The sequence below is a fragment of the Schistocerca americana genome, chromosome 1 (assembly GCF_021461395.2).
Source record: "Schistocerca americana isolate TAMUIC-IGC-003095 chromosome 1, iqSchAmer2.1, whole genome shotgun sequence".
NCBI lineage: Eukaryota > Metazoa > Arthropoda > Insecta > Orthoptera > Acrididae > Schistocerca > Schistocerca americana.
Genome location: NC_060119.1, coordinates 1,179,684,786 through 1,179,706,163, shown reverse-complemented (window position 1 = coordinate 1,179,706,163; position 21,378 = coordinate 1,179,684,786).

Sequence of the window (21,378 nt, the reverse complement as noted above, 5' to 3'; positions counted from 1 at the left end):
TATCAGCTGACATCAGGACCATAGCGATGATGTCTTGTTTCCATTTTGTGTACCACAACTTGCCATTTGCTAGCCTAAAAAGCTGAGTCAACAGGTCTTCATAACGAGTGCGATGCGAGCTCAGAAAGTGCGTAAGATGATGTATTACACTTGTAGCTTTGGTAGTATGTTTTTTTAGAAAATAAAAAAGAAGGAAAAAGCACAGAGTGAAATTGTTATGTGAATTGACACGTTTTATTATCGTTATTATTATTGATATGTGTTACATTTTTAACCAATCCCATGCTCTGTGTTATCTACGTAATTCTGCAATGTACAGAATGTAATCCTTCACAGGTAGTTTTCAATTATCTCTTTAAATAAGTACGTTTTACTAATACCTTTCATCTTCTTGGTCAATTTGTCGTACAGTTTGAGTCCTTAGTAGAAAATTCTTAAAAGTTTTATGTTTGCTTCTGAATGTTTTCTTTGCTTTTACTCAGGTGTAGCTTTTCAGCGTTATAAGTGCAAGTTTTCTAAGGATAATAATATTAAGCGTAAGTTTCATTTTTTCTAACTTCCTATCTGTACGATGTTTCAAAAGAGAATTTTAACTTTTGAATGTCAGTGGAACCTTTACATTTTAATCTGAATGTCTGGGTAATATAACTTTATGCTCACTACCAGCTGTGTATAACCATTATTTCTTCTGCATATGAAACTTATGATGTAAGTACCTATGTGCATTTTTACATACACTGTATGCACATGTAACACATGTGAAAAAAAGTTACTCTGTAAACTTAATACATAATCTCAGTGTCTATATTTCCAACTGCACGACCGCTGAACTAAATACCATCAGAACAAAAATATAATCTTATTTGCTAACCATTGTACCCTAAGTGCACAAAACAATGTTCAATTCTGGCCCTAGTAAACACTTTTGCTTACCTGTACTCAAGCAGACAAACTGCTTTACCTTGCCACAGCCTGCCTTAAATAAATTACACTGCCTTGCTATTATTTAATTAATTTTGCCATGTGCCAGCTAGACAAACAGTTAACAGTTGGACTTGTGAACTGCAATGCTAGTATGAAGTACTTTTCTTTTAAAGGTTTTGATAACATTTGGGACCTGGAGGCTCAATGTCAAATAATTTGAAAAATAATTAGTATTGCTTAGCAAAAAAAAGAACATTCTGTCATCATTGGACATTGTTATTAACAAATAGATGAAATTTCGAAATAGACAGTACATTTAGCTCTTCAACAAAACTTATATGAAACTTCATTCTTTAAACAAAATTTACACTCAGCATTTAAAATGTATTTCTTTCCTGAATTCTTGTGTTAACAGTACCATAAGTATCAAACAACGCAGGTTACCTAAATTTACCATCCAAAGCTGAAAATCCCAGTTGCTTCAAAGCTAGTGCATGTGGGTGTATATTTTTTTTCATTGACAAATTCCAAATTACCATAGCTGCATATCGAAATTAGGTCTGTGTACCTGTACACATGGCTGCTTCCAACAACGCTCGACAACAAAGTCACCCTCTCTCAAACAAACTGGCTACGTGACAATAGCAAAAACTTTGAAATCCGGAGAACCCCCTTTTTATATACGCTCCAGAAAAGTGTTATCTGTGGACAGTCACGCATACCAAACTGTCACATTAAATACTGTAAAAATCTTTCATGCTGTTTTCAGTTTTATGTTTATTGTTTTTGGTGAATGTAAGTTGTCTAGCTCTTGGTTAGATTTAGATTATATTTACTTTCATCCCAATTGATCCTTAGTGAGGAGGTCCTCCAGGATGTGGAACATGTTAGAAAAAACATGGTACATGACAAATACTTACAACTAAAGCAAATAAACCAATGTACCTTCCACAAGTACCAAGTGCAATGATTGTCCTTTTTTTAATGAACACTACTAAAGTGCTTACCTTATTCGAACACCGCTTGCCTCCAAAACTTACCAAGGTTAGAGCAAAGTCTACAAAGAAGCCATGGATTACTTGAGGAATAGGGGTATCTTGTAAAACAAAAAGAAAACTGTATCTGTCAATCCGAAACATTTCCAATGTTGATGCTATGGCACATTATAAGAAATACTGCAAAATAGTAAAGACTGTAATACGGATGTCAAAGCAAATATATTACAAGGAAAAGATAGTCATATCAGATAACAAAATAAAGACAATATGAGATATAGTGAAGGAGGAGACCGGTAGAACCAGACATGAAAAGGAACAAATAGCATTAAGAGTAAATGATGCATTGGTGACAGATGTGTATAGTGTTGCAGAACTTTTTAACAAATATTTTATAACTGTCACTGAAAAGATGGGGTTGTTAGGTTCGGTAGATGCTGCTATGGAATACCTCAGACCAGACATTTCAAGTAACTTCCATAATATGAATTTGACCCTCACTACCCCAACAGAAATAATGTCCATCATAAAATCATTAAAATCAAAAACATCAAGTGGGTGTGATGAAATATCAGCAAAGTTAATTAAAGAATGTGATTCCGAGCTAAGTAACATATTAAGCTATCTGTGTAACCAGTCGTTTATCAGTGGAATATTTCCTGAATGGCTGAAATATGCTGAAGTTAAGCCACTGTTTAAGAAGGGAGATAAAGAAATAGCATCAAATTTCCGTCCAATTTCACTGTTGCCAGCATTCTCAAAAATTTTCAAAAGAGTAATGTACAGTCAGCTTTATAACTATCTTATCTCAAATAACATACTGAAAAGTCACAGTTTGGATTTCTAAAAGGTTCTGACATTGAGAAGGCTATCTACACTTAGAATGAAAATGTGCTTAATTCATTAGACAAAAAATTGCAGGCAACTGGCATATTTTGTGATCTGTCAAAGGCATTTGACTGTGTAAATCACAATATCCTTTTAAGTAAATTAGAGTATTATAGTGTAACAGGAAATGGTGCAAAATGGTTTAAATCTTATATCTCTGGCAGGAAACAAAGGGTGTTATTAGGAAAGAGACATGTATCAAGCAATCAGGCATCATCCAACTGGGAGCTAATTACATGTGGGGTCCCACAAGGTTCCATTTTGGGGCCCTTACTTTTTTTTGTGTATATCAATGACTTTTCATCAGTAACATTACCAGACATCGAGTTCGTTTTGTTTGCCGATGATACAAACATTGCAATAAATAGCAAATCTAGTGTAGTGTTAGAAAGGTCAGCTAATAAAATATTTGTGGACATTAATCACTGGTTGCTAGGCAATTCTTTGTCACTAAACTTTGAAAAAACACACTACATGCAGTTTAGAACTTGTAAGGGATGTCCCACGATGACAAGAAGATAGAAGAAGTGGACAGTGTTAAATTCTTGGGATTACAGCTTGATACTAAATTCAACTGGGAGGAGCACACCACAGAACTGCTGAAACGTCTAAACAAATCTCTGTTTGCAATGCTAATTTTGTCAGACATAGGGAATATAAAAATGAAAAAGCTGGCATACTATGCTTACTTTCATTCCATAATGTCATATGGGATTATTTTTTGGGGTAATTCATAAAGCCAAGCTAAAGTTTTCCGGGCACAAAAACGTGCAGTAAGAGTTACATGTGGTGTGAACTCAAGAACATCCTGCAGAAGCCGGTTTAGGGAACTAGGGATACTAACTACTGCCTCCCAATATATTTATTCCTTAATGAAATTTGTCATTAAAAATATATCAATTTTTCAAACCAACAGATCAATTCATGGAATCAATACTAGAAATAAGAATAATCTTCACAAGGATTTAAAGTCACTTAGTCTTGTACAAAAAGGTGTGCATTATTCATGGACACACATTTTCAATAACTTGCCAGCAGCCATAAAAAGCTTAACAACCAATGAAATTCAGTTTAAGAGAAGCCTAAAGGATTTATTGGTGGCCAACTCCTTCTACTCCATTGGTGAATTTCTCAGTAAAACCAACTGATTTGTATATAAGTACAATATAACTTCTGCACAATTTCAGTGCAGTAATGTGTTCATTGAAAATTTGTATGTGTGTGTGTGTGTGTGTGTGTGTGTGTGTGTGCGTGTGTGTGTGTGTGTGAGTGAGTGAGTGTGTGTGTGTGTGTATGTGTGTGTATGTGTGTATAAGTATAATCTAACTTCTGCACCATTTCAGTGCAGTAATGTGTTCATTGTACATAAGTATTATAGTAGTTGTATTACATGTTTACTAGCTTATAAATAAATAAAAACTTTTTTATTTTAAATTCAGTGCATTAGTATTTGTAAAATGACTCTTTCATATAGTGTTCATTAAAAAATGACGATCATTCCACTTGCGACCTGTGGTATGGTCCACTAGCTTATTTGTTTTAGTTGTAAATATTTGTCATGTATTGTTGTTCTTCTGACATGTTCCACATCCTGGAGGACCTCCTGACTATGGATCAATTGGAATGAAAGTAAATCTAATCTAATCTAAACTATATGAAAGGATCACTTTACAGCACTCAGTTACAATGATCACATTAATGCACTGAATTTAAATTTTTTTTTAAAATTTTTAGTTATAAGATAATAAACGTATAATAGAACTACTACAATACTTATTTACAATGAACTCATTGCAGAAGTTAGATTGTACTTTAGATATATATTCTTTGTATATATATATTCTCAGTAGAATCAACAGATTTTTTGTTTGTATGTGTGTGTGTATATATACTGAGAAATTTATCAGTGGAGTAGGAGTTGGCCACCAATAAATCCTTTCAGTTTCTCTTAAACTGAATTTCATTGGTTGTTAAGCTTTTTATGGCTGCTGGAAAGTTATTGTAAATGTGTGTTCCTGAATCATGCACACCTTCTTGTACAAGAGTAAGTGGCTTTAAATCCTTGTGAAGATTATTCTTATTTCGGTATTGATTCCATTAAACGAGCTATTGGTTTGAAAAAGTGATATATTTTTAATGACAAGTTTCATTAAGAAATAAAAATATTGGGAAGTAGTAGCTAGTATCCCTAGTTCCCTAAACAGGCCTCTGCAGTATGTTCTTGAGTCCACACCACGTATGACTCTGATTGCACGTATTTTTGCATGGAAAAATTTTTCTTAGCTTGATGAATTACCCCAAAAAATAATCCCATATGACATTATGGAGTGAAAGTAAGCATAGTATGCCAGTTTTTATTTTTATATTCCCTATGTTTGACAGAATTCACATTGTAAATAGAGATTTGTTTAGACACTTCATCAGTTCTGTGGTGAGCTCCTCCCAGTTGAATTTGTTGTCAGGCTGTAATCCCAAAACTCTAACACTACCCACTTTTTCTACCTGCTTGTCATCATCTGCTAGGCGTATACTCGTGGGACACCCCTTACAAGTTCTGAACTGCATGTAGCGTGTTTTTTCAAAGTTTAGTGACAAAGATTAATGTCCACAAATATTATATTAGCCGATCTTTCTAAGACTACACTTGATTTGCTATTTATTGCAATGTTTGTATCATTGGCAAACAAAGCAAACTTGGCATCTGGTAATGTTACTGATGAAAGGTCATTGATACACATATGAAAAAGTAAGGGCCCTAAGATGGAACCTTGTGGGACCCCACGTGTAATTAGTTCCTAGTTGGATGATGCCTGATAATTTAACACATGTCTCTTTCCAAATGACATCTTTTGTTTCCTGCCACAGATATAAGATTTAAACCATTTTGCAGCATTTCCTGTTACACCATAATATTCTAATTTACTTAAAAGGATATTGTGATTTACACAGTCAAATGCCTTTGACAGATCACAAAATATACCATTTGCCTGCAATTTTTTGACTAATGAATTAAGTACAGTTTCACTGTAAGTGTAGGAAAACTTCTCTAGAAATCCGAACTCCGACTTCAACAGTGTGTTATTTGTGTTATGAAGCCAATTGTATATTACCTTTTCTAAAATTTTCGAGAATGCTGGCATAACACATCTGTCACCAATGTATAATTTACCCTTAATGCTATTTGCCCCATTTCATGTCTGGCTCTACCAGTCTCCTCCTTCCCTGTATGTCATATTGACCTTATTTTGTTATCTGATATGGCTATATTTTCTTGCAATATATTTGCTTTAATGTCCATATTACAGACTTTAATATTTTGCAGTATTTCTTGTAATGTGCTATAGCATCAATATCATAACTGTTTCGGATTCACAGATACAGTTTTCTTTTTGTTTTACAACATATCTCTATTGCTTGAGTAATCCATGGCTTCTTTGTAGACTTTGCAGTAACCTTGGTTAGTTTTGGGGGGAACTGTTCAAACTAGGAAAACACTTTATTCATTCCATGAGCACTGTAAACATCACTTCAGTGAATGTCTCTGAGGAGAGTCCTAAAATAATCAATTTGTGGATTAATGATTACCCTGTTGAGTTTAGATTTAACAGATTTTATATCCTACTCAATTTTAACAGTTAACAGAAGGAACTGAATGTCAGGGTCTGAGAGGCCATTGACTATTGGTTTTGTAATATAATTTTGTTTGGTGGACTTTTCTAGAAAGATATTATCAATGACTATGTGTGAGCAATTGGCTAGCCTAGTTGGGAACTTTACAGTGGGAATTAAGTTGAATGATAGTGTTACTAACTCAAATAAGTTCTTATTGGGAGAGTCTGTAAGGGAATCTACATTGAAGTCACCAGCAACAACTATGTATTTGTTTTTGGTTGTTAAATGGCCCAGTACAACTTCAAGGTGGTTTATGAGCAGATTAAAGTTACCTGCAGGTGCTCAATATACACTTTATATTATGAAGGATTTTTTATGAAGTTCTATTTCTGTTGCACATGCTTCCATGTGCACTTCTAGGCAAAATTTAGGAATGTCTACGTTTTCAAATTTATGACAGTTCCTGATGAATGTCGCAACTCCTTTCTCCATTTCTGCTTTACAGAAGTAAGATGCTCACCTAAATCCTGTAACTTTTAATAGTTCTATACCAATGGTCACATGATGTTCAGAGAAGCAGATTATGTCAGCTGGGTTTGAGGACTCTAATTCATCTACGCAGATAATTAATTCATTAATTTTATTTCTCAGTTCTCGAATATTTCGATGCAGTAAAGATAGCTGATATTTCACATTGACTGAGTTAAAATTGGGTAGAGTTGAAATTTCTGCTGATTGTTTAAAATTCTTAACCAACAGCTGTTTATGCTGATGTAATAAGCTAAAATTGTGTTTTTTTTATTTCTTTCTCAAACTGAAGGTTTGTCTCAGGACTAACCTCTCTTAAAACTTGTTTTTCCTTCCGTCCTCTCTACCCTAAAAAGGGTCTTTTCTGAACCCTGTAACCACTGGTATTTCATCATTCATGACAGTGTGTCCTCCCTTTAACTTTCCTGCTATTTTCCCAGCCAGTTAACCTTCCCTTTCCCGCTGAGGTGAAGGCCATGCCTAGTGTAATCCCACCTACTGAGAGAATCAACAGGAACCACACCAATTTGTGACCTTACGTATGACATAAGCATCTGTTCCAACACCAAATTAACTCTCCTGACAGAAGAGTTCAACTGAGGTCGGTCATGGCGCCCAAGAACAGATACAAACTCTAGTATGCTTTGATGCTGATGTAATCTTTGCAGGTCACACTCTATACTGCACCCAGCATCTCTGTCAGTACTATTACCTGGCCCACCCACTATAACAATGGTGTCTTCCTTAGTGAAATCTTTGCAACGTGATTCTAATCCTCTGTCACCTGGTCCAAAGTAACATTAGGTTTAAAAAAATTGGTGAGCCAGTATTCTGTTCCTAGTTCATCCTGCAAATGTTGGCCAACACCTCTTCCATGGGAACTACCTAACAACAACACTTTCTTCCATGGTCATGAGCAGAGTTGTTTGTTCAGTCATTATCAATGTTACTTTTGATGTATGCAGCTGACTGATGGCTGTCCTTACATGGTGCAGTTAAATCCCCAATTATTTTGAGGAGATCTGTACAGTGAGCTCGACTACTCTTTTTGGTTCTTATTCTTCTGATCCTTTTTTATAATTTGGAAACTGTGTTCATAGTTTTTGCATTTGTTCACCAGAAAAGAATTCCATAGCTACTAAATGAGTGTACATTTGAACGTTTCGTAACTAAAAGACATATCTGTTATTCACTCATGACAGGACTTTAAGGGCATTGTATATTGATGACATATGTTTGCAAGTAGCTTTCTGTGTTCACGCCACTTTAACTAAGAATCAGTATTCTTCCCCAGAAATTTTGTGTTTGTTACACAGTCTACAGAGATAGCATCTAAATTTAATTTAACTGCGTCATTTCCCTCTCCAAACCGAAATTCATGGCATTTATTTTCTTTATGTTCAATGTAACTTTACTGCATACTGACCAAGTGTAAACATTGTTTGCTTTCTTGGCAAGGAGTTTTCTTGTTTTATCAGTGGCTATAATATTGCTGTCATCAGCAAAAAAATGTTTGTTCACCACGACTAACACTATTAGGAAAGTCATTGATGTATATCAGTAACAATATTGCCTCTAATACGTTACTCTGAGGAAATGAGGTGAACAGCAACAGTGATCAATCACAAAGAAGTAGGAAGTTTTAGTTTGGAAGTGTGGTTCATTAAGAATATGTACTTTGTTTCTATGTGCTATTTTACAACAGATCAGGGAGCATATGAGATCAAGTACCACGAAAATTACTGGCAATAATCGCAAAATACAATAGAGAAATGTTTTCAAGGAGAAAATTACATTTATTGGTAAAGTAATTTGTTCATTCGCCAACTCGCCTCACAATAACATCACTTCATTGCAGATGACAAGCTACATAAAGACCTACAGAATGTCCTACAGAACTGAACATTCTAGAGAATAAGTCAACAATCACATAGATAAAAAATGTTTTACACCAAATTGCATTCTAATGGTTATTTCTTAAAACGTGTTTACTTTTTAAAGACATGAATTAAAAAAAAACCACTGATGATGGTATAAAGGTGCCGAAAGATATTTGGAGCTCTACTTTGAGGATATTAAAATTAATAAAGGTAATATCTAGAATATATTCACAAATTTAAAAGATCATAGGTGTACCTATCGCTCCTAGGCGAGATATATTGTTCATTGAATATTGTCTTTGGCGAATGAAAGGTGACAAAGATATATGCCATGAATTTCATAAAAATTTCTGGTGGATGAATCATGTAATTATAAATTATTGTTTTAAAATTTGCCTCTATCTGAAAGAATAGTCACTACTAACGTGATTAGTTGGAGCACGACGCAAATTACTGTGTAGAATGGTAAAAGGTGGCACTTTCTTACTGATGTGACAGCAAGACAACCTGGCGTTGGGAAGAGTAGAAGAGGCCTGCACAAGCGTCTAAGATGGAGTAGTGGGCTGGCAGAGCATAGACTGTCTTGTGGATGGTGTGACATCAGGTATAGGAGTGCTCGATCTCTACATTTATAAGCTGTTATAATACTGAATTTTATTATGTACTAATACTCAATCGTATAAACAATCCAAATTACCCAGAATGCTACAGTGCTTTAATTCTAATTGATTATTCAACGTTGATTTGCGCACTTTCTTTTTATATGTAAAACTTCCTACTCCTTCTAAAGTATTCAAAATATGGCTTTTTTCATTTCTATGAAGTATTTTTAAAATATTCTGAAGGTTTTGTAATGCTGTGTCCCACTTCGCATAAGTGTGTTGTTAATTCAGAGTGGCGGTTAGTTAATTTAAGAATGAGAATACTTTAAAAAAGCATAGCTTTTGCCAGACGACTTGTTTATCATTCCCAATATCTCTATTAACCTTTGGTTTGGAAGAAATTCTTTTTGAAGAGTTCAGTTTCCTTCGCCAGTGTACTAATAGCTTTACTTTACAATCTAAAGCATTACTGAAACAGCGATCAGTCTTTCTCATACCTTAAACAGAAACCACTGGTCAACAACATTTTTGTTTCATTGCTATCAGCAGTTTTCTTACGTAATTTAGAAGTTTGGTTTTCAGATGTAAGGTCTGTTCCTTTCTGAAGCTCCAGTTTTTTTTAAAGCATCAGATGTCACAATTTCATGTTTCTATTATTAAATCAAAACGTAAGTGCATATATATTTGATTCAAGTCTCTTGAACTTAACTGAGTAATACAGATAATATTAAATTAAACACTAATTAAATAGAAACACAGTCTGAATCTATTAAAAACATACTTGAAAAAGTACAATCATGAAGAAGGTTATAGTTTGATAAAACTGACTTATAAATAACTAACACACTCTATTATTGAGGCAGACATTTTCGATTGGAGTGCTTCTGTTTGTGGACTATTTCAGGGAGATTTCGTTTAATATTCTAGCAATAGTCTGTCATTATATGTTGGTCCAGCTCCCCTATATCGCTTTTTCAGAGTCTTGAGGTCTTGATGGATCCGTTTGCTTTCACTGACGTTCCTTAATTTGGCGCTGAATTTATCAAGATGACTGTGTAGGAAATAGAATTTGACACTCACAGGACATCCCAGGACATATCAGCTATGAGACTTCCATAATCAGCACCTTCTTTTATTACCAAGAAAATTTTCCATTACTGCTACAAATGACACCCATGGAGCCTTTTCCTTGATGTTCATCTTTGTGATAAATTCTTTTCACGTGCAAGTGCCCCAATCTGGGGTCCATTAACCACTCATACCTTGATCTTCCCAAGGGTCAAAGCAGAAAGAGCACTGACTACATGTTGGAAACATTCACTGTCTCTATCTAATGCTTTAACAAACCGTTTAATCAAACCTAGTTTGATATGGAGTGGTGGGAAAAATTATCTTTTCTCAACTGGCAACTGGACCCTTGACAATACTTGGCATACTGGCTTGCATAGTCTCACTTGAGTGTCACTCCTCCTTGTTGGCAGTACCTATCTCGTTCTCGGCTGTTCCACATGCAAAGCAAGCAGGAATACTTCGTAAGTCCTCTCTGTTGACCTAGCAGAAAATTAACCATTTTTAGCTCCATGCATAATGTCCTGGTATTTTGATAGGCTAATCACAGCCCACGTATCATTACGCTTCTCTTATAAATGCATAAAATGACCCACTGGCGCAGGTGAATAGACATGTCCATTATGTATTAGAACACACTTCAGACTGCATTTGAAACTGTCTACAAATAAACACCAGTCACCTGCGTTGCACAATGTAATTCCTAATACCTGGAGCAGACCTGAGACATTATAGCCGTAACCAATGTGTTTTCTATGTAAAATATAAATGAAAGACCTTTACCCGATTTCGGTAATATGACACTTTTACAGTATCACTCAGCTGTGTGTTTGAAGAGACTCAAATCAGGCATAAGGGTATTCAGCTCCGGCTGGTTAAGCTGATGAGAAATTGTGGACTGTGAAGTATTAGACGAATACAAGTCAAAGTCGATTTCTTTGCCTGTCTTCGCATTTTGTTCGCTGTCCACACCTGCAGATAGAGAAACCCTGTAAAAACTGGGTGTAGAAGCTCATCAGAGTGCATGGTATGTCTGACTGGTGAGGGGATGTTAGGATATGGTAGTTTAAATCTGTTTTTTCTTGCCAGTTCCCCTTTTATTAACGATACAAAAATAGCAGTCTCTTATGTGATCCACAGCTTCTCGCCAGGACATGGGGATCCCGAAAGGTAAACCCTTACACTTTTCATGCAGCAATCCGTCACAGTTGTGACATAGAATATGAGGGGCTCATGCTTTGTCTCGGCCACCAGGAATAAGTCCAAATTACGCCTTATAAGTTTGCCTCACAAAGGATGTTATATTACGTCTTTGACAAATAAGGGTGTAGTACCCACAAACATGATGGAAACTGTCTGGGTGATTGTTACATTGATATCTTAGTAGCCACAATTAAATTATGTCAGATCTGGAAGCAAAAACTTACAGCATCATAACCCTGTCAATAACATAGAGATGTAAACAATTAATCTGACCATAATAGCTGGAATGGAAAAGTTTGAATTGCATGAAACTGCATGAAAACCAGAGCATGAAGAGCAAAATTGATATCAGGTTTGAGATCAGCATGTAACGCCGGAAATGCATATCCTCCTATTTCCATCTATTGCACTGCAAATTTTTTCCTTATTTTGTTACCTGAAGATATAACATTGCTGTGTCTTTGTATATTGTAATTGTTTTACTATTTGTATATATATATATATGCATTTATGTCGATGTATAATTGGTTTGTTTTGTGAATATTATTTGTATTCATACACTGGGTCTGGCCTAGGGAAAACTATGCTATCGAACGAATACATCGATAGGTCGCGTGGAGGACCAAAGTGTTTAGGATCTTTGGTAGTGTTAACTCTGTCGCGTGGAGCGCGGGCAGAGGGGAGTCTGGCTGGAGTAGTGCAGTGGAGCAGGTGTGTTGTGTGACGCTCCCACGAGTTGCCGCGCTTTCAGGGTTTGGCAGCATGTAATTGAGCTCGAATTGCTGTGATAGTTTCTGACACGGTGTCGCGGACGGGAAGCATTAGCTGGCGCACATCAAGAGCCCGTTTCGCCTGGTGACCGTGTCGAGAAGAAGGCGCGCCAACATCCAGCTTCTGCAACAGCGACGGCCGACAATGAGTAACCGTCGTCACCTGCTCGACCGACGATTGCAAACCTTCAATCAACCAACAAGGAAGACTGGAAGCACGTAAAGTTTTAGAACTGTATGGCAGACCTCAGCTTTTAAAATTGTTGCATCACAAAATTACAGCAACTTAGCATGAACCTTCGTTGCTCATTGTCCCAGTTGCATTGCCAAGCAGGGTCCCTTCCTTTTCCGAAATGAACCCGAGTGTCGTTGAAATTCAGACGCCAGCGTTGAAGTAATATCATTCCATTTCACTGCTTTAATTTCAAAGTTTAGTTAATGTATTCATAGCTGGGTACAGTATTTAGATTATGCAAGCACAAATTAAGAGTGCGAGTTTTGTTACAATATTTTAACTTACCTGTGACTGCAGCTCGGCCTGGTACGTACTACATGTTACTATTGTTAATTGTTCAGAATCATTTAATTCATGTTCAAAGTTAAATCTCTTATTTCTAAATTGCGTAGATTCAAGTAGCTTTTGAAATGATTGTTGAGGTAGCCCAAGACTAACCGTATTTTACTGAATTTCTATGTGCTTCAGAAACAAAGCTCACTATTAATTTCAGTCACTAAATTAACTTTCAATTTTCCGGTTTTATTAATTCTTTTGCTAAATTAAGTCAGAGTGTAGCGAAATTTATTACTTCTGACAAACACTCCGTCTTCACACAACATGTGTCAACCTTCAGTTGCCACGCTTTCAATGTTAATTATATGTGCATTAATCTTTCATTTTCAGTTATTATAGTAGTTGTCCATAGGACATTAAGAATCAATAAAAAAATGTCATGCAACCGAGAATTTGAAAAAAAGTACGTGTATCAGTGTACTTCAGACTTTTTGGATTTACATAGTACTATCACTTTATTCTCTTTTATTCTGTTAAGGCCCGTGTCTACTGGCTAGCAACTATTGCAAGTATTTACAGAAGTGGTTTCACTAGAGTCACTTCGTGAGATAGCCCAGTGGAAGATTACAGTGTCATGTTTAAAAACCAGAGCAGCTGCCATCGCCATCATATATTATTACACATATCAACAAAAATTTTGCGTCACGCGTTTTTTTAATTCGTAGCACAGAAAACAAAAATTAACATTTTTGTCCATATCACCGAATTAAAAAAATTAATAGAAGACATTTGTGTAACGACAAAATTGCATGTTCACGATTTTTCACTGCAGTCCCGAGCAAAAGTCAATACGTTGTGGAACGTGTCCCTGTTCGGCTGCAGGACTGAATATGCCATGACATATCATCGATGAGACCATTGAGTCAGATCTGGTCCAAATTGTTCGATTCTTCAATGACGAATCTGCGGAAGTCGCGCAGAGTACGACATCCTCGACGTCCAGAAATAGCTCTTTTCAATCGATCCCACATGTTCGATAGGGATCATGTCCAGGAAAGAGGCAGGCCACTCCTTCTGGTGATCCTAGCATGCTGAAGGAACGTGTAAACGAGGGCGGTGCAATGCGCACGCGGGGTACCACCAGGGGTCTAGATCAGTTCCGCTCCGAGCGCCAAGCGGGGAGGTTCTTGTTTATGCCTCTTGCCGTCACGTCGCTTGTGTGGAGTTTTCCTCCTTAAGTTACGTTGTGCAAGACGCGACAGTTGGCTGCGACTGCGACGCTGCCCCCTCCTCTTTTCCCACCCTGGCAGACGGCGACACGGCCGCAACACGACAGGAGTCGTCGCTGTTTCCCAAGCTCCGGTCGGCGGCGGCGGATTCAAACACATCAGAAAAATAAGAATTCCGATTTTCTTGCTGTAAAAAATACTGTATGTTAATGCAACAAACTTACATCGGCTCCCAGAGTTAGTTTTTCGATACAGATTCTCCTTTTACTTTACAAAATTGAAAAGTATCTCTTCCGGTTTTGCGTGTTTTTTTTTCGCTGTATATTACTTCTCTATCAATTGTGAGGAAAGTAAAAGGCACAAAAAATTGATGTTTGCGTATCTTACAGTTTCACATCACAGCTTGATAATGAGATGTCTATTTTTCCGATATTCGTCACAGTTATTCCGATACTTAATTTACAAGTAACCTACTGCATAAAATTTGAATTGTGTACAGTGAAAAATGTGGTCGCCGGCTACTTTACGTATGGTTCACGTTAGGTCATACATCGTTGCCGATGAAAAGAAGCTAACATATCGAAATTATTTTTAAAGTTGAGATCAGAGTGATATCGATCTCCGTTTCCGAGATTTGGGCTCATATATCTCTGGGAGCGTCGCGACTAGCCGCCAGTTCTGTCGACGCGCAACGAGAATCGTGTGGTCATCACACGATAGAGAATGCATTTGTTTTGTTTCGCTGACACATTTGGACCTAATGAAATCATTTTATGTCATATATTTCTCCGGTATGAGTTACTAATATTTCTCCATATGCTCTTGACAATTTCATTTAAAATGCCACGAAATGTAGGTTTCTTAAAGCCAAGTGATCAAGCAGAACCCATTTTCTTGGTTTTGCTGAGGCATCTGAACCTGTTCCAAGCTTTCTTTCTCGTTTATTTCTCTGATACGAGTCCCGAATATTCCTCCATCTGTTTTTGCACATTTCACCTAAAATTCCAATGAAAGATAAGTTTATTAACAATAAGCGCACACTAGCGTCATTACATTGTTTCAAGTTCTTGACAACAAGATAGGGTTACACCTTAAACATCTCTAGAATTTTCATTCTGAACGTCTACAGTATACACTGGCAGAAATGTGGAAGAAATAATGTCCGTGCTTGTTCAAAAAAATTTCCCCAAATTATACTTGTCAGTTTCTCCCATGCAGAAACTTTTGGAACAAGCTAAGGCAACTTTCATAGCCGACTGACTCTTTATTCCCATCCAAATGAACTTACATATTCTTATATTCTGACAGCATACATCATTATGGATGACATGAACATTTAATCTTGCCAAGCTGCACTCAAAAGATGACTCCAGGATTTACAAAAGACGAATTTCAATTGTGAACTGTGTCAGAAGGGCCTTGTAAAACAGTAGTGCACTTTTGGCACAAGTTTTTTGAGCACCCTCTTCTACCAATGAATTGAAGTGAATGTGACAAATTACTTATTGCAGCATACTGTTTGCGCAATCTGTTGAGAAACGCCTTCCTCAAAAACGAACATCTATTGATTACAGAAAGCTGTACAACAATCTGGTGGTGGTTTTTCACAACTAGAAGGTATCATCAAAACACCAATCTACAGTTTACTTTAAAAGTGAAGGTATTGTAAAATGTAACTTTCTCGTTGTACTTTAGATTGTTCATTTTGTAATGTAATTGCCGTTTTCAATTTTTATTGTCACAGAAAAGAGTAATGCGAAAATTGACCTTCAAGTTCATTTTCATCATTCTAATTCTACATCTGCAAGGATTATACTGATTTTCATAACAGGCCTGAAAAATTTGCATTAATGGGAAAATTTTATATATTTCATTCACCTGCCAGTTTCAACTGTGCACCAATTTCTTTCCAAATTCTGCCTCTGAACATAGTGTCTCGATATTTAGGGTTCTTCAAATCGTAAAGGCAAGGATGTTGCGAGATCAGCTCACAGAGCATCACATCCTGTGAGTGGCTCATTTCAGTTTTCCTTGACTGGCTCGACATCTTTCTGGCAGCCGAACGTCTTTGTGTCGTCCGACTTCCGTCGCAACACTGCTCACTGGTGCAGTGCTGCGGCAGCTGCCGCAACAGTCGCGCGTCGCACCCCAAACTCGAACTGCGCATGCGCCAGCAGGCAACTTCTGACGTCACGTAGCGACCCGTCGCAGTCGCTAGTGTGCGTCGCGTCTTGGACAACGTACCTTTAGTGTTGTTCTGTCTGCCGAGTGAGTCGTAGCGAATCCGCTCCGCCTTTACTGTCTGTTTGTGTTCGTCTACTTGCAGCGGCGTCGGCCGTTCCGCTAAGACTACCATGATTTCCACGTGTACTCCACGAAAAGGTACTGTGAGCTTTACTTTCGATAAAACAACGTGATTTGTGCAGTCCGGGTCTCTAGAACTCCACGATTGGCTTATCGATACAATTCATGTGAACTCTGATCAAGTCCACACCGCTTATTTTGATGCCGACTGGTACGTGTTTTACTTGAAATTTATGTATCCCCTTCACGTTGAAAGATTACTGTCGCGACATGGTTCTCAAGTCCCGTTCAAGCATCGAGATAGTGTCGTTAGTATGGGGTCACTCGCAGAAGCTGAAATCGAATATACCAATGTCGAGTGTTCTACCTCCCGCCGGAAGTTGATGACAACTTTCTAAAAGACATATTGACTCCTTATGGTAACGTGAAAAACGTCCGTCGGGAACGCTGGTCTACTCAACACAGATTACAGTGGTACAGTGGAATTCGTTCCATGCAAATGCATTTCAAACGCAATATTCCATCACATTTACAAGTGTGTGGTTACCGCGTTCGTGTCATGTATCCTGGTCAAGAGGGAACCTGCTTCATATATAATGAAAGTGGACACGTTCGGTCTAATTGTCTGCGGAGTGTTTTTGTATTAAAGCCGTCATTAGTGCAGCGTCGCAAATTGACGGTTGCTGATCTTGTTCCTTCTACTCCCGCCTTCGGCTCTATTGCTGCTTCAGATTATAATGAACAAACAGTCAGCTCTGATAGTCGTGTTAATGAATTTTCGCCTTTACCTCAGCGTCAGGTACAGAATCCTGTTGGCCCCAGGATAGACTGGCGACAAACAAGCGACGTCGCACGCAGAGTGGTGATGGCGAGGATTTGGCTGTGCCTTCTGCGTCAACCTCCTCCGTATCGATTGTGTTCCCTGCTCCTCTCGATGCTACGATACCTCCCGTCCATGGTACGGTGAGTGGCGAAGAAGTTATCTTCAGCATCCCTGCTGCTCACGAAGTGGCTTCTTCTGAGCTGCCTGTGTGTGAAGAGGGAGTGGAGTCCCTCCCTTCGTCTTTGTGTCCTGCGTTACGATCTAAGACGATGCAACAGGAGGCTGTTCCTTCGTCTTTAGCCGCTGACAGTTTCCTGCATTTGCCGACTACAGCAACTCCCGAGGAGAATAAAATTAGCGACCAAGTATCATCTGTTGTATTAGTAGTTCCACACAATGCTTCCGCTTTAGTGACTGGAACTGCATTACGTGACCCTAGTTCTGGGGGGGGGGGGGGGGGGGGGAGGAAGCTGTGCCTATGACCCCTCCCACGCCTCCGTCCGTCTGCAGAGGCCGCCATCCCACATAGCCGACAGAAACAGCGTATACAACCTAACCGTGGGGTGGCACGTAAGATACCTAAGAAAAAAAGTTGCGATGACAGGGGTTCTGGTCGCCCCCATGTCTGATTCCTCTGTACATTCCGCAATGGACCTTGACTCTTAGCTGTCTACCTAATTCTACTTGGAGATTCCGTACATCCCTGTCCGGCTGCGATCAATGACCCAAACCTACACGTTCCTTTCCTTAAACGTTAATCGTGTGGAATCGGACTTGCGATTGGCTTCGATGCGTCAGTTCATTTATGATTCATGTGAGGATATAGATTTCTTGCAGGAGGTATTAATTACTGTTAATTAATAATTTCTCCTTACCAGATTTTCATGTGATCTTTAATCTAGCACCCGAATATTCTACAGGGATCGCCTTATTCTTTCGCGAAGGCATTTCTATTGCTGAGGTGGAAATGTTGGATTCTGGCAGGGTCATAGGTTGTCAACTTTTCAATCTTACCTTGGTTCTTTTATATGCCCCTTCGTCATTGGTCGCGCAGTGGATCGTTCGCGTTTTTATAAAGAGGATATTGTTTACCTGTTGCGTAAGAGACCTCCGGGTATTCTGTTGGGTGGTGATTTTAACTGTGTATTGCGTCCTTCGGATCAACCTCCAAATTTTAATTTCTGTCGCGAATTACATGAAATGGTCCGCTCCTTACGCCTAAAAGACGTCTCGATATGTAAATACCCGACGTTATTTAAATTTACCCACTTTACTGCGACTTCTAGTAGCAGGTTGGGCAGATTTTACTTATCGGACTGCCTGAGCGATAATATTCTTAAATTTGAAGTTATCCTAGCTTCCTTTACGGATCACTGTGCAGTAGCTACAACTCTCAATCTTGAACGGCAACCAGTCAAATTGTTTCGCCTTCCGTGGTTGCTAAACGTCGCTCACCTAGCTGACCCCTCTCTCGATGACGTGATGCGAGTGGTGTGGGAGCGTGCTCTACGGTCCACTGGGAAATACTCTTCCACCCTTGGCTGGTGAACACAGCCAGCAAAACTGAGGCTCAGGCAAACTTTGGTACGTTTCTGTGCTGCACAAAGCGCGAGACTTTCGGAGAACTTATGAATATTACTATTCCATTCTGGGTGACCTTTATGCTGCTTCGGATCATGCCCCTCTGAGAAGTGCGGATGTTAGGCATATAAAGGCAAAATTGTTAACCTTGAAGATAATACAAATGGAAGGTTTGATGATCCGATCGAAGCAGCGTTCACTGGTGACGGAAAAACTGACTTCGTTATATGATTTGCTTCAGCACCAGACCCTTCGCCGACGCGCTTGTATTCATCCTCTCACGACAAATGATGGACGTATCGGAATGGCGCAAGCTGGTATAGTGCGTGTCTAACACCAGTACAATGTAGACGTCTACGATATCGATGAGTCCAGTGAAACCTTTTACGGCCCACTTGTCAGCACCTTGGATACGACAATTACACCTGAACATAATGAAACGCTCTTAGCTGCCTTTCAGCCTGAGGAAGTTTACAAAATTGTTGTGGGATCGCCTTCTCAAAAGTCCGCGGGTCTAGGTGGACTTCCAAAGGAATTTTAGTGCACTTTTGGTCGTTGTTGGGTGCTACCTTTACCTCCCTTTTGAATGAAGTGTTGAAGGTTAGAGTAGTGCCACCCTCGTTCAAAGTGGGAAAAATTGTTTTAATTACGAAACACACTCGACCTGCTGCCCCTGATCACTTCCGCTCACTTACATTGTTAAACTTTGATTATAAGACTGTGGCGAGGGCAGTTAATAGTAGGATGTCGGCTCTGATGGATACAATTGTTGTAAAACATCAAAGCTGTGTACCTGGTCGTACCATTCTTACCCCTATAGTCGAATGTTGTGACGTGGTTTCGGTTGCTGCTGTAACGTCCGTCCCTTGTGCCCTTGCTTTTCTAGACTTCGATAAGGGATTTGATCGTGTTAATCACGACTTTCTGCTTCGGATTGTGGAGGCAGTGGGTTTCATTGTTGACACACGGCGAGTGCTCTCAAATCTTTTTTCGGGTATTTCGGCTTCGGTGGTTGTCAATGGCCAACTGACGCCCCCAATAAATATCCTTAGGAGAGTGCCTCAAGGCGGCCCGTTATCAATGACTTTGTTTGTGTTGTCTCTGGAGCCCCTACTTCGGTTGCTAACATCCAGCTGACAGGTTGGATGCTTTCTGGCGGGACTATAGCTGTTCGTGCATACGCGGATGACGTGATGGTTCAACTTCGCAATCCTGCTGAGCTACCTCGACTGAAGGCTGTCATCGATGATTTTTGTCGGAGTTCAGGTGCAAAACTTAATGATGGTAAATTCAAGCTTCTTCCTTTGCGAGGTTTTGATGACGCGGTTGTTCCATGAGCTACTGCGGTGTCTCGGCATACGTCTCTTGGTATCATCATTGATCATTGTCCACTCAAAATGGCGGTGCTCAACTGGAAGTCTGCTAAGGAAAAAATTCAGGGATCGATATTAGAGCGTGAAAGGCATTCTCTTACTCTGCTGCAGAAAGTCCAAACACTGGATACGTATGTCTTAAGCAAAGCTTATTACGTGGCTCAAGTTTATCCGCTTCCCTCGATGATGGCTAAGAAACTACAATTGTCTGGTAGTTTCTTATGGAAAATACATGTATTTCGCTTACGGTATGAGGTGCTCACGAAGCCTCGCTCCTTTGGGGGGCTGGACCTGTCTGATATACGAAGGAAGTCGCAGATGCTATACGTGCGTCGTACTATTTTGACGATGACTCAAGAAACTCACACATTCACGTCTTATTTATTTCTCTGTGTCCGTCCTGCTAGTCGTGAACGCGCTATTAATGTTGGTCGCATAAATTATAAGTTAAAACACATTCGTGACTTTTATCTTGCGGTGAGCTATTTCGGGGCTGACATCTTATGGAGACCTGTCCTCACCATGAAATTCCTAGACTCGTGGGGAATGCCCGAACCTCGTTGAAAAGAGACTCGTCGCGAACAACCTGGACGACAATTTGGTTCATTATCAGCCTTCCGATTTTGCCGATGTGCGTAGCGTCCTCCTGGTATAAGGCAGTAAATAACTTGATTCCAGCGAGCGAGCGACTTTTCCGTATTGGGCTTAGTGACACGGATTTATGTAGTCGTTGTACGTCTCCGATACGATACTACATCGCTTTACTTGTGGAGGTCATATGGCAAACTGGTCTTGGATCAGGACACAATTGACCTTCCTTACTCGATCTTCTGAGACTGCCTACACTATGGACATCATAGTGTACCCAGATTCTTCTTTCTTTCCACGGTCGAAAACAAATACCGTAATATGGTTGCTGCGATACTTCGTTCATTATGTTGTAGAAATCGAGGGGGACGATCACATAAACTTCATGCAGTACATGATGATCACGACCTATTGGACATGCTTGCGAATGCCTCGATAACGAGAACTCTTCGCCAACATGTTGAATCTTGCTTTCCGTCGGCAATGTGTTGGTTAATTT